This window comes from Amblyomma maculatum, chromosome 11 (assembly GCF_055883805.1).
Source record: "Amblyomma maculatum isolate TAMU_Amacu chromosome 11, ASM5588380v1, whole genome shotgun sequence".
NCBI lineage: Eukaryota > Metazoa > Arthropoda > Arachnida > Ixodida > Ixodidae > Amblyomma > Amblyomma maculatum.
The window spans coordinates 109,998,854-110,013,381 of NC_139354.1; the positions used below are offsets into that span (position 1 = coordinate 109,998,854).

At 45.4% G+C, this 14,528-nt stretch overlaps 1 protein-coding gene across 3 annotated transcripts in view; it reads right to left on the reverse strand.

The window, feature by feature from the left end:
- The window catches only part of LOC146174660 (BTB/POZ domain-containing protein 9-like), a 66,476-nt gene that overhangs the window by 36,386 nt on the left and 15,562 nt on the right, over positions 1 to 14,528 (reverse strand). The window lies entirely within an intron of this gene.

A 14,528-nucleotide genomic window follows, 5' to 3' on the forward strand; every position in this document is an offset into this window, starting at 1 on the left:
GAGACCACCATCAGCAACAGCCTGACTGCAGAACAATTAACCAATTCTAATTAACTTCATTCAACTAAACATCACCTGCAACCAAAAAGGCCGCCTCCAAAACTGCTCGCCCAGGCTCCCGAAATGGACAGAAGACAAAGCTGCACTCTTTCACAGTTGACAGGTTAATTTCCTTTTAACTGGAAGTTTTTCAGTTGATATACAGTTAAACCTCTATGTAACGAACCTCCCGGTAGCGAATTCCTTGATATTACGAAGTTTTTCAATTCTCCAACGCCACCCCCATTGAAGTGTATGTATTTCAAAACTCCATGTAACGAACATGTCGCGGCAGTTCACCTTGATATAACGAACTCACAGCGCCGACTGTCTTAGCTAGTGCTGAGTTAGGGGAAATCTTTCAGAACTCCGCAAGTTTCAGGGCGACAAAACACGAACTGAAGTGACAGGAACACCTACTACAGCAACAACTGACCGCAGCTGATACAATGCACCGTGTTTCAGGGCAGACGCTGCATCTGCTTGGCAGACACAAGTTTCCATTGCTTTAGCTGTCAGAACATGGCACTACAATAGTTCATGCTTAAAAGCTGCAAAAAATAACAGAAAAAAGACATGGGGCGAGCAGCGCGCGTCCATCGCTGCCACGCGGCTGCTCGCGGGCTCCCCCACGTCAGTAGCGGGGACAGCAGAGTGCGCAGGCGACGCGAGGCAGAGTCTGTTTCCTTGGGCAACGGTGGTGGGCGAGCACGTGTGGCATGGCATGCGGGGCGGCGGCGCCAACGCGCGTGCTCTCCTCCAGAGACTGATTCCTCCTCCACCCTCTTTTCTCACTCCCTCATAGACTCGTCGCGCGAGTCACAGAGGCAGAGGTGGAGCTGCCGCCGCAGTTGCGATGCGCTAATAGCGCGATCGCGAAACATCCCCTTATCTGATTTACTGTAAAAACTTTCAAAGTGATTTCCCTTGCATCAATTCTTCATCCGGTTTTCTTTCTACATTGACCTTTTGGGTCTTCAAACAAAAACTGCATGGAACAAAAAATCGCGGACATTTTACAATTTTGTTATAACCGGATTAACTGTATTCTGGGCACGTAAATGGTGAAATTGTAATAATTTAAATTTTGGTAATAATAAAGAACGCTGGCGTGAAACTAAAGAAAACACAATAACAACAATAGATTGATGCATTGCCGGACTAGGAGGAAGCCTAAGTTATGGTCGAGACGGCCACTTACTTACTAATTGTGCATGAATTGGCAGTTGTCAGAAATATTGGCTGCATGTGTGCGAGCATAAGTGCTAACTCAACAAACGGAAAGCCCCTTCAGAGAGTAACCTGTGTGCACATGTTGAAGATTCACCTCCAAAGTGGTTTCTATTCACCCAGTGTTGCTCCCTATAACTGCACTTGACACTTTCTGGAATATGTAAATTCGCTTTCCTAGAGCGCATTCTCAACTTCAGCCAGAAAAACAATTGGTTCTATCACTTCCAGCAAGTTTACCGCAAAATGGCATTGAACCACTGACCGCAAGGCCGCAACAGTGAACAATGAGGACGTCATGCACTGATCTCCAAAAATGTTTAAAGCACCCTTGATAAGAGGTCTATGATACTGAATCAACTGCTGTGCAGTCTCGCTTGATGCTGCTATCAAAAATCCAATCCTTGAGAGATGATACCCAGCACAGTGTCCATATCTCAAAACAAAGAGGTGGGGAGGGAGAACATCAGTCGTTCGTGACACAAGCAGAGATTACTAACTGAAATCTTTATTCATAACTAGAGGAATTTAATATTTCATTCCCATAGAAACAAAATTAGTTCATTTTCCTGGGGGACAAAAATTCACTGTTCTGTGAATAGCTATTTGAGCTGTCTGTTAGCCCCCATGTCACATGCCTTTCTTAACTTAAAACAGAAACCGCGCGAAGGTCAAAACACGGGAACAAGTGGACAGGCCGCACCTTTCCTATCCTTGTCAATCCTACCCTGGCGGCAGAGTGTACACCACGAGATATAAAAGCACGCTACAAAGTCCCGGAGACCATTGGGCACAGCGGCACCACAAGCACGCGGGTTAATAATCCATTCACGTTCCTTATGCAGCTCGTTCTCGCTCCACTGCAGCTGTTCCCGGTTGAGTATGAGCGGTTGGCCTATTCACCGGCAGTCAAAATGATGCCTGATTAATCCCTCCAAGTTACATAGTCGTTTATATCTATAGAGTAGCCATCCCAAATAAAAAGGGCGCTAGTTTTGTGAATATGCCTCCAGTTGAAGATGCCAAGGCATTACTTTGTAAACTAACTCTCTGGTCACTTACTTTCTATGCAGGATGTATTTTTCGTAGTTCTGCATCAGCCAACGACACCTTGAACAAACTCTTTAGATATATGCAATGCCAAATACATGGGTCCTAACTGATGTTGCTAGGGGACCTAAATCTACCAAAAATTGACTGGCCGGCCATGATATTTCTCTCTACACATAGTTTCCGACATAATGCTCCATTTGTATGTGACAGCAACCTCAGTAGGATTGTTTCAGAACCTTACACATGTTCAAAAACGTTTATCTAACATACTAGACCTGATATTTCTTTGCGCGACCACTTTTCTTTAGAGGAAAAAAAAACTGCAATCATGGATGGCATATCAGACCACAAATTAACACTTTGCACCCTGCCAGCTCATGTGAGCACGATACCTTCCTTTCGAAAACTAGGTATCAAGATTTCAGTAGCACCGATGATACAAACGTAGTAAACCATCTTTTACAAATTTCTTTTTTTTTACGACGTAGCAAACGATACAGCTATAGACATTGAAACACTAGGTCATAGATTCAAGAGCATCGCATTTTACTGCATTCATTACTATGTACCAATCATGACAGGAAAAAAAAGGACACTAACCCTTGGACAACATGCAATATATTTCATGCAAAACTAAGAGTAAAGTGCCTACAGAAAAACGTAAAACATGAACCAAGTATTAAAATAATTCTATTGTTTTCAAGAAAATGAAAGTGAAAATATCTCTAGCCAAAAATAATTACTTTTCTGGTACACTTCGTAACCTCTTAAAACACTTTCTTAGAAAGTTCTGGGATTACATAAACCCAAAGTCAGACGAAGGAAGCCAAGCCTCCCAAAAACAAAGCCTTCGATTCACGACCAACCTGTAAGTTATATTTCCAGTCAGTTTTCACAGTTGGTGACGGCAACCTCCCGCCCTTAGACCAATATGATGAAAAGTTAAAAAACTTTGCCATTACCTAGACTGGAGTCTTGAACTTCTTCATAACCATAGACATTAAGAAAGGTCTAGGTTCTGATGGCATACCTAATACAGTAGAACCTCGGCGATACGAATCTCACGAGGAAACGAAATAATTTGTATCATCCGCACGTTCGTATCATCAAAACGAAAGAAAAGAAAATAAGTGTGCAGAAGCATGGGAAAGGCAATTGCGCAGATTTTTTTATGTCTGAGAAGGTTTATTATGGTTGCGCGGTCACAGCTCGCCACTCGCACCGCACAAAGCGTGTCAGGCGATCGCGACATCGGTGACATATGGGCCATGCCACCGCGGACTTCTCGCGGCGCGTACAGCACGACAAGAGATGGTGACGTGTCGGCCGCGCGGCGCCGCACACTGCTCGCGGATCGCAATCGCGGAGCCAGCAATGTGTGGTCCGTGCGTGCCCGACGCGCACGCCGCCGCCAACTGCTTTAGTTGTGATATATGCGGTTTGTAGGCTACGCGCCACTACAGTGAAATCTCGTTGATACGATTAGGCTAAATACGCTTTTCGGCATAATACGTTTTTTTTTTCGTTCCCGGCCGATGCCCTATAGAGGTAATGCATTTTTGTACGGCTAATACGATCGTATTTCCACGTCGGTTTGAATAATACGATCGTGGAAACGTCTTCCGTAAATCTCGTGCAGTTTCGATTTTCGCGCCAGGAGGCAGCAAAAGTGTCCTAGCGGGATCTGACAGTAGCTGCAGTGGTCGTAACTCCCCTAGCACTCGTGGCCGATTTTCGATGTTGGACATGACCTTTGCAAGACACGTGTAGGAATCACATCTCTCCAACTATGATGATGACATCAGAGCCAGTCCTTTGCAGAGGGTGGGCAAAGCTACTGAAATTATCGCATCGAGCGAAACTACAGGCACGGAAGACTGAACACGCGACGACATGCGCTTCGTATGCTCGAGGCTTGGCCTGGCTCGGCTCGGCTCGAGTCCGGCCGTGCCTCAGCACAGCGTCTGCAGCAGTGTGGCGGCCTCTGGGAGCCATTTTCGCAAGCTCGCACACCAAAACACAGCCGGTCTCGAGGGAGAGGGCGCGCGCTCTTTCTTACGGCCTTCTCAATCACTGCGGGAACAATGGGAACTTTTCTCCTTGAGCTACGCTCTCCGCCACCGCAAGGGGCGCGACCTGCTCACCGTTCGCTCCGCGTCTGCTTCAGCGGCGGCGGGTGGTTTTTGCCTGGTTTCGTGTTGTCGCTCGCGAGTTTCGTGGTGAGTGCAGCCCCGAAATTAAAGAGCACAGAAGGTAGATGCTGCAGCGGCATGTCGTCAACGTACCACACGTGAACGGATATAAAAAACACTGTCGTTCAGCAAACGTTCGACAAGCATGTCATACATTGCGGCACGGTAGCTACTTTTGTTCATTTTGATCCGAATTTTCCCCAAGCTTGTACACGAATGGGAACAAAAAGAAAACTGAATGAGCAGTGATCACATCGAAGCTTCTTCAAGGCTAACATGACAGCAACGCGTCTGCAACAGCAAAACCGTCTTTCAGCGCTAGATGCGAAACCATTCATGTAGCACCGAAGATGAAAATAATTTCATAAAAATGTAATGTAAATTGCAAAATGCTTGCATGATATAAAGTATTAGTATAACAGTCAAAGTAAACATTGTAGGGTTGAGTTTTAAGTGTTATTAGAATTCATATACTTGGCAATATGTGGTATTATAAACATTATTTTAATTTTGCAAATAAACATTGTTTTAATGAACTTTTTACATGATATTATGCTTAATATGAAAACAAAAAATTGTTGATATTCATGACACCACTTGTGCTCGAAGTGGTAAAAAAAGGCCAATAAATGATGAAGGTGATACTCGATGCAGTGACTTACAAATGAGTTCACCTGCTATATCGAAAGTATGCAAGAAACTTCTAAAGCGTTAAAAGAGGACACCCTCACTGAAGACTCATTTCAAGCCTTATATAGCGACCCATTGAGGTTCTCTTCGGGAAAGTAAGGTTAATGGGCGGAAGGGAATGACATATGCCAGATGCGAGGGCCGTAACAGCTAGCGGCACATGACTACATGACTACATTGTCAAGACGGACGTTTCATCTGAGAGCAAAATCAAGGCACGGAAGGAAGTGATGGCATCTCCTACCATCCCATTTTCCATTGTCACATATTCCGGTTCACCTTACCTCGCTGGATATATCATTTAGTTAATCAACTTCGGGTCTGACGCTTGCGCTATTCTTCTTGAAACTAGCGAAAGAAGCAGCCCCATGTAGTACCCTCTTCTACGAGGACAATGTTCTAGTGGACTGCATTATCCGAAACCAGAGCTTGTTGCCCTATTGGACAAACCTTTTTTTTTTTTTTTTTTTTTTTCGAAAAAGCTGCCGTGCACCTACTACACACAAATGTTCTCGAAGTACTAAGATCCTGATTCAGTCAGCATTTCAGAACTCAACACTGAGTTGCCAGAAAGGAATTGACAACAGCTATGTTATTAAGTCCGTTTCTTTGATATTTGAAAAATTTCTCAGAATTCTTCTTCTCAATTAATTATATCAGGAAAGTGACAGAGAAGACCGAAAGGCCAACTCCTTATGTGCACAAGCCGTGCAGGACGATTTTGAGCCTGAATTTTCTAGACGCAGGTCGCATTTTGATGAATTGGTGAATATATAGTGCAATGTGTAACTTTGAAGGAAAATTTTTTTATTGTTTGCTGCTCTTTTCGATTCTGCTTAACTGTTTATGCCCATTTCATCGATTAAAAGTAGTCGCGAGACTACATGTACATCTTCGGTCTTTCAACCGACTGATACGTTTTGAACGAAGCTAGAACAGCCCAGTCCACTAGACAAGTGAAATTTTTACTATGAGTAAGTTTTTGTTATTTACTCTGGATTTGTGATGCGCCATGAATTTTTTCCGATGCCTCTTCTGATCTAAACGAAAACGGTAGCGGTTGACAGAATCTCCACCCAACAGTTCACCAAGAACTCACGTCAGGCTGCGCTACACCTGCTTAAAACATTCAAAGGCAGATTGCATAGCCTGTTAAATTTATTTTTGTACAAAACTTAGAGGTAAAAAATGTTGAAGTGTACCCGAAGCTTCATTCGACCGTGCACGACCGAACTGACGAAGGATCGCGTGCGTGGGCGGATTGTTGACTGTATTTTATTCCTCGTACACGATAAATGTTCGATGTTGATGACGGACTTTGTATAAACCATAAGGGGCGAAATGTCAGGAACTGCCAGTTGCAAATGACGCGGACGAAGCTAAAAGTGAGCGCGCGTTTCCCTTGCGCGTGAACGGCTGTAGCGGAGGAGCAGCAGTGGGGCGGTGGCGACCCCACCGAGGCGCGGCGGGCGGTTGAAACAGACCCCATTGGAGAGGCCGTAAGAGAAGAGAAGCGCTCTCTCCCTCGAGACCGGCCGTGACCAAAAGCGCCGAAGCGCGCCGAAGGTTTTTAGCGCCATCTATCCTAAGACATAGTAATCACGGTAAAATCACGTGACCAAGAAGCAGTGATTGGCGCATGCATTGACGATGCTGTAGAGGCTTTGTGTATAGTGTTCTAGAATTGAGAAGTGTGCCGTCTGCCGCCGGCGAGCTGGTCGTTTCAGCGATGACAGGAGAGAGGGTGCTGTGTGCAGGAGGAGCGCAGTGAGCGCAGAGCAGACAGCTGGGTGAACCGCCTTTGTCACCGCTAGTTCAATCGGACTCCGAAGGCGCGTAGCAAGAAATTGTGTCGCTTTAGCTCCCACACGATTGTCTAAATGTATTAAAACGGTTATGTTCATGAACAAAACAACTAGTTCCCTATAAAATAATCGGCCGCCGTCAGGAAACGCCAATACAAATACAGGCAATGTAAGATACAGATTGCTGACGAACTGACAAGCAACGGCAAGATATATTTCCTGAACGTATTGGGTGCTTTATTTCTCGAACACTAGCGGGAGGTTCAATGACGAATGTCTAACGTATTTCTATGATCACATAATTTTTTATTATTGGATGCACCGGTTTATGCGGGCTAGACTGAAGTCTTCCATCAACGCTCGCACGTACTGAAAACACAGTGAATGGTGTTTTAGGCTAGGCTAGCGTACTTTTTGCGCCACATGTAAATAGAGGTATGCGAAGATTGCTTGAAGACAGAAATTATGCCAGCGCTTACTGATGACTTTATTTAAATGTGGGCGAATACATATGAACTGGCAGTCCTACTCAAAACGAAATGAATGAATGAGAGCACATACCAATGAACGAAACCACATAATGGACGTGAAAAAAAAATCGCGACTTAGTGCAAGAATATGGTACAAACGTATAAAACTGTACAGAACTATATGAGAATATTAATGCACTGTACTAGGCCGTGAATAAATTAAGCTGCTAAATCTGAAAACACACAAGAGAAAGGCAAATGATTAAAGTCCTCAAACACGATTACTTGCACCTCCTCAGCTTTAGGTGCTTTACCTGCTCTGCTTTAGAGGTCTGCTCTTGGTTTAGCGACTTGGCATAAAAATGCAACCGCATGAGGACGTAGAACTTCGCTATGTTAAGTGTCATTTCTTTGTCATGAGTGGGGCAACCACACTTGGAAACCTCTGCGCTTTGCAAACACAAAGCAAATTCACACATGCTATTTGCGTTAATCTTTCTTGAACTAAAACAAAAAAAAACGTGAAAGACTCTTCCAGCGTGTGCACGAGCTTTGCAAGCTCCGAGGACGGATAAAGAGGACCTCCGTGGTCGAAGTTTGAGAAATTAATTTATTTTCCTCTTTTTGTGCCGCGCACGATTTGCTTGAAATGAGATAAGCGGAGCAAGTACTGCATTTTGACTTCTTCATGAACTTTCTAGCGACATATATCCTGCAATATAAGCTATGAGACGGCTAGAACTGTGCCTAGTGACATATCTGTGGTCATCTGAAAGAAGGGAATTCAAAGTAGCTTCGACATCCTCGAGCCTCCCTCGTCAACCAAATGGTCAAGCTCATCAATAGGTTCTTTCATTCTAAAACAGCACAAAAGAACAGGAACGAGAGGACGAAACGTATTTTGGCAGATTTCATCAATAGGATTTGAAAGAAGCTGGGTAGGTTTCTCGCTTGTACGGCTAATTCCAAGTAAGGCATTTACAATTTCAGCATTACAATTTCCTGTCTTTGGGGGGCTTCGCTAAGTTGTAAAATGCCAGGGCATTAACTGCCACTAAATATTGAGCTGGCGTGGGATGATCGTTGCTGCCATTAAATTGCCTCACGATGCCGAAGAGGTTTGCTAGTTTGTCTTGGCTTAGTCTCGATGTGATAATGTATGTAAAACCGCATTTTGCAGATAAGTAGTCAACGAGGTCGACTGTGAACTGCAAAGTTACCCGAAGGCCTTCCGGTGCTGTTGCTTAGGAAACCATGCTTTGAGTCAACCATGCTTTGAGTGTATTTCGAGAAGGGAAAGGTTCGAATAGGGAAGGCAGCAGAAAGAGCGCGCAATGAGCAAGAAGAAAGAACGAAAGGAAGGAAAAGAGCATTCAGTAAAAGAAGGGGGGGGGGGGGGGGGGGGGGGCGAAAGTCACGGGCGGAACTGTTACTGTGCTCTCTGCAAACGTGTGTTTTCCTGCTTGACCAATCATCGCGCTTCGCTCAACAACGCGCCATAGTACAACAGCCAGAGAAGCAACGCGATGCAACAAAAATCACGCAGGAAACGAGCCGCAGAAACAGACGCCCCAAGCGTTTGCTCTGCGGCGCGCGCGCTTGTGATGCGCTCCTACGGCTGACAGCGCCACCTACGCTTTTCATCACTCCGGCGACCACGTCGCTTCCATAGCCGCGCGCCGAAGACGGCCCACTTCCCAATTCTAGAACACTATACTTTGTGTTTGCCATTTCTCGTTGCCATTTTGGTTTTCCGAGCGTTCAGCTTGCACTTCGCACTTATCGTTTATTTTGTTTTGGTGCCGCGTTTCACCCACGCGCTTCACCATGTCTAGGAAGCGTAAAGCGTTATCGCTGAAAGAAAAACTTGATATTCTCGTAAAAGTCGACGACAATCCGCAGAAGAAACGTGTCGACCTGGCACGCGAACTTTGTTTGCCTGTCTCCTTGCTGAACACGATCGTCGGCAGGCGAGAAGAAATTCGGAAAAACATTCAAGTCTTCGGCATTGGCGTGAAGCAAACAAGGGGCGCCCAGCATGGCAAGATGGAAGAGGTTCTACTGGCGTGGTTCAGGGAAGTAAGGGCGGCGGGCGTGAACGTGGACGGGACAGTTGTTCGCGAGAAAGCTGATGAGATTGCACTCTCGTTGGGCATTGAAGATTTTAAAGCTTCGGGCGGGTGGCTCTATCGTTTTAAAACGCGACATGGCCTGTCGTATAAAACCGTTTCCGGCGAAGGGAAGTCTGCCGACCAAGATCAGGTCTCCAACTGGCTTTCGACTCTGCCGGCGGTAATTGCTCAGTACCAGCCAAGGGACGTGTTCAACGCAGATGAAGCTGGGTTGTTCATCAACCTCCAGTCCGAGAAAAGTCTCAGCATGAAAGGTGAGACGTGTCAAGGTGGAAAAAAAAGCAAAGAAAGAGTCACCGTATTGTTGTGCTGCAACGCTGATGGAACCGAGAAGCTCAAGCCTACCGTCATTGGCAAGTTCTGGAAGCCACGCTGCTTCTCGCGCAACCCACGCCTTCCTGTCGTTTACAAAGCGAATAGGAAGGCATGGATGACCGGAGCCCTTTTCACAGAGTTCCTCACCCATCTGGATGCCCGGATGCGTGCCGAGAACCGTAGAATTCTTCTATTGCTCGACAATTGTGCCGTGCACCCTGCCGATACTTCGTGGCTGCAAAACGTCAGAGTAATTTTCCTGCCGCCCAACTGCACCAGCCACTTGCAGCCCCTAGATGCAGGAATCATTAGAAACGTGAAATTTCACTTTAGGAGCTTGTTGGTCAGACGCTTTTTGGCCAAGATTGACCGGAAAGATGCCAGCTTGAAGGTGGATCTTCTTGATGCCATTCATTTTCTAGCGATGTCATGGGATCGCGTCAAACCCGACACCATCGCCAACTGCTTCAAGAAGTGTGGCTTTTTTTCTGCATCTGGCGATACGGAGGAACATGGAGCTGACAGCGCAGAGATTGACATCCCGGACTGGGGTGACCTCGATGTCGACGTGTCTCCGGAAGAGTTTGTATCGGCGGACAACCAACTGGTGACATGCGAATTGCGCACCGTCCAAGACATCATTGCAGATGTTACCACTGAAGAGGAGAGCGACGACGATGACAACCAAAACGCCGGAGATTGCAGCGGCGATCGTCGGCCATTAAATACTGACGGTGCACTCCAAGCTTTGGACGAGCTTCGTGGCTTTGTCGCGTCTGCGGAGCTGAGTGAGGAAACTGCTACTCGTTTCTACGAGTTCCAAAAAAGCTTTCTTCAGGACCTCGAAAAGCAAAAAGTGCAACGCAAAGTGACGGATTATTTTAACTTGCTTTAATAAAAGTAAGCTCTGTGCCAAGTATGTATTATTCGCGATCTTTTGGAGTCCGTTTTGGATAATACGATTTTCGGATAATACGTTTTTATTGTCAGAGCCCGTGGGAATCGTATCAACGAGATTCCACTGTAAAAGCTTTTCGAGGCGTGAGCTCAACAATCGCGACATCGGCGAGGTGCAGACCAGGGGTCACCGCAAACTGCCCGTGATGCGTACATACAGAGCGGCTGGCGATCGTGAATCAACAACGTGCGGGCAATGCGTAGTGCTCAAAGTTACGGTCGCAGTTCGGGCATTTGTATCATCCACAGTGGCGCGGGAGTAAGTTCGAAACATCTGAAAATTTGCACATTGTACACAATGAACTCCGGCCGGGGAATTTCGCGAATTCGTATCATCCCGAAATTCGTATCAACCAGATTCGTATCACAGAGATTTTACTGCAGTTTTCTTTGGAGGTATGCAGAATTGGTATCAAGATACTTGTACATTTTTACGCAGCTTGTCTCTAATAAAGGGCTTATGAAAAGCTATTCACTAGAATTATAAAATGCGCATTAGTAATTGGTATCCTATCAACACTCTCGTCACTGCAAAAATCTTTAAGCTAGCTTCATTAGCATTGAAAGTATGGTATGGGCGATCGAAAATGATGCTCCTCCTCTCCCCCTCAAATAAACCCAGGCCAGTGCGCAAGCAAAAAAAAAAAAGAATTGTGATGCCATCCCATTCTGCTCTGTCCCGCTCGCGTCCAATAAACGGGCGCGCCTAGCAGTCCTGCTGACATCAGAGGAGAGGTGTGCATACGGCAAAGTGTCGGCCAAACCGGCTGTGAGCTGTTGCCAGGACAGGTTTTAAAAAGCAATTGGAAATTATTTGCAAATTATCAGCTCCACGCAAAGCTTTCAAATTTGACTAATACTCAAAAAGACCACCTCTATGAATTGCTTGCATTAAAATTTTGCCCCAAAGTAGCATTCCAGGGGCTCTTTAACACAGTACCCATTAAGTCTGGCGTTCCAAAAGGGTCTCTTCTGGCTTCCTCCATCGATGCAGACCTCAGGCTTTTTGCTGATGGCTGTGTATTATATCAACAAATTCATTCTTTCAAAGACCATTTAACACTAAACAGGTCCTTGTAGAAGGTGTCAAAATGATGCACTGACTGGCAAATGCTACTAAAGAAAAAATATCAGCTGTATTAAGAATAACAAAAAAAAAAAACGGTCACGTTTCCAGTATAGTATCAATAACACCGAACTCAATGCAGTCTATGAATACGAATATCTTGGTGTGATACCGTTAGAAGACTTTAGGCGGGACTTCCATGTAAATAGCATCACATCTTGGGCCCTAAAATGTCTATTATTCTTTAAAAGGTGCCTACAACACGCACCGTCTGACATAAAATTACTAGTTTACAACACGTTCATCAGATCCTCTTGAGAGTACACCAAGATTACTTGGTTCCCATTTATTAAAGAACACATTCACAGGAAAAGCAGTGATTCATTTTTAATAAACCTAAATCAACAAATTCCCCTACTGAGCTACTTTAGAACGCTGAAATTCATCTCTCGAAAACAGAGCCAAATTAACACGTTCGAAATTCATGTGCAAGCTAATTCATAGGCATATTACCATAGATACTTAAAGTTCAGTTCAGTTCAGTCGTTCAGTCGTGTCCGACTCTTCGTGACCCTATGGACCATGTCACGCCACGCTTTCCGGTCTCTCACTATCTTCCTAACATCACATAACTTCATCTGCAGTGCCTCGAGGATGCCATCTAACCATCGCGTTCGCTGCCTACCCCTTCTCCGGCGACCCTCAATCTTTCCCAACATCAAATCTTTCTCCAGCGACTCCTCTCTTCTCATCAGATGACCAAAGTAGCTGAGCTTTAACTTTAGAATTTGACCCTCCAATGAGCAGTCAGGGTTTATGGTCGACAATACTGACTGATTTGATCTTCTGGCAGTCCAAGGAACTCTCAGGAGTCTTCGCCAGCACCACAATTTAAACGCGTCAATTCTTCGGCGGTCAGCCTTTTTCACGGTCCAACTCTCGCATCCATACATCACAACTGGAAAGACCATAGCACGAGTTATACGGATCTTGGTTGGCAGACTAATGTCTCTGCTCTTTACTAGGCGGTCAAGGCTAACCATTGCTCTCTTTCCAAGAAGCAGGCGTCTCCTAATTTCATGGCTGCAGTCTCCTTCCGAGGTAACCTTGGAGCCCAAGAAGAGAAAATCTGTCACAGCTTCCACTTCTTGTCCCTTGATGCTCCAGGACTTGATAGGGCAAGACGCCATGATCTTTGTCTTTTTAATGTTCAATTTAAGCCCAAACTTTTCACTCTCTTCTTGTACGCTCATCAGAAGTCTCTTGAGTTCCGCTTCACTTTCTGCCATTAAAGTGGTATCATCCGCACATCTAAGGTTGTTGATACGTTTTCCAGCAATCTTCACTCCAGCTGAAGACTCGTCCAGACCAGCCTTCCTCATGATGCACTCTGCATATAGGTTAAATAGGCAGGGCGACAGTATGCAGCCTTGCCTCACTCCTTTCTCAATCGGAAACCAATCAGTAAGACCATGCCCAGTTCTGACTGTGGCCTCTTGCCCTTCATACAGGTTCTTGAGGAGACAGATAAGGTGAATTGGAACTCCCATCTCTTGGAGAGCTTGCCACAATCTGCTATGATCTACGCAGTCAAACGCTTTCGCATAATCAATAAAGCAGAAGTAGATGGGCTTCTGGAACTCTCTTGCTTTTTCCATGATCCAGTGAAGGTTGGCAACTTGGTCTCTAGTTCCTCTGCCCTTGCGAAACCCAGCTTGCACGTACGCAAGCTCCCGATCCACATGCTGCTGCAGCCTTCCTTCGAGGATTTTCAACATCACCTTGCTAGCATGCGAAATAAGCGCGATCGTGCGGTGGTTGGAACAATCTTTGGCACTGCCTTTCTTTGGAATGGGGATGTAAACTGACCTCCTCCAATCATGTGGCCACTGCAGGGTTGTCCAAATCTTCTGACATAATGTATGCAGAATGTTAACAGCGTCATGGTTGAGGTTTTGAAGCAACTCAGCTGGAATGGTATCAATTCCGCTAGCTTTGTTCTTAGCAAGGCTGGCTAAGGCCCATTCAACTTCACTCTTCAGGATGCCCAGCTCGAGATCAGTGATCACAACCGTCTTATGTTGGGTTTGCACATTCGGGTCCTTCTTGTACAGTTCTGTGTATTCCTGCCACCTCCTCTTTATCTCTGAGGCTTCAGTGAGGTCCTTTATCACGCCCAGCTTAGCACAGAAGCTTCCTTTGATATCTTTGACTGTCTTATACAGAGCTCTTGTGTTCCTTAATTGGCTGTTGTCCTCAACTGCTTGGCACTGTATGTTCAGGAAGGCATTGTTATCTCTCCTTGCTATTTTCTGAAAATCCGCATTGAGAACCTTGTATCTTTCTCCTTCCCCCATAACTTTTGCCATCCTCCTTTCCTCAGCTATTTGCAAAGCCTCATCAGATAACCAGTTTGCTTTCTTGCATTTCTTTTGCTTTGGAACTACCTTAGTAGCAACTTCTTGTATTATATGACGAACATCAGTCCACATCTCTTCGGGCTCTTTGTCTTCTAGATCTAATTCTTGAAATCGATTCCTCACTTCCACAGCATATTCTAATGAAATTTGATCCAGATC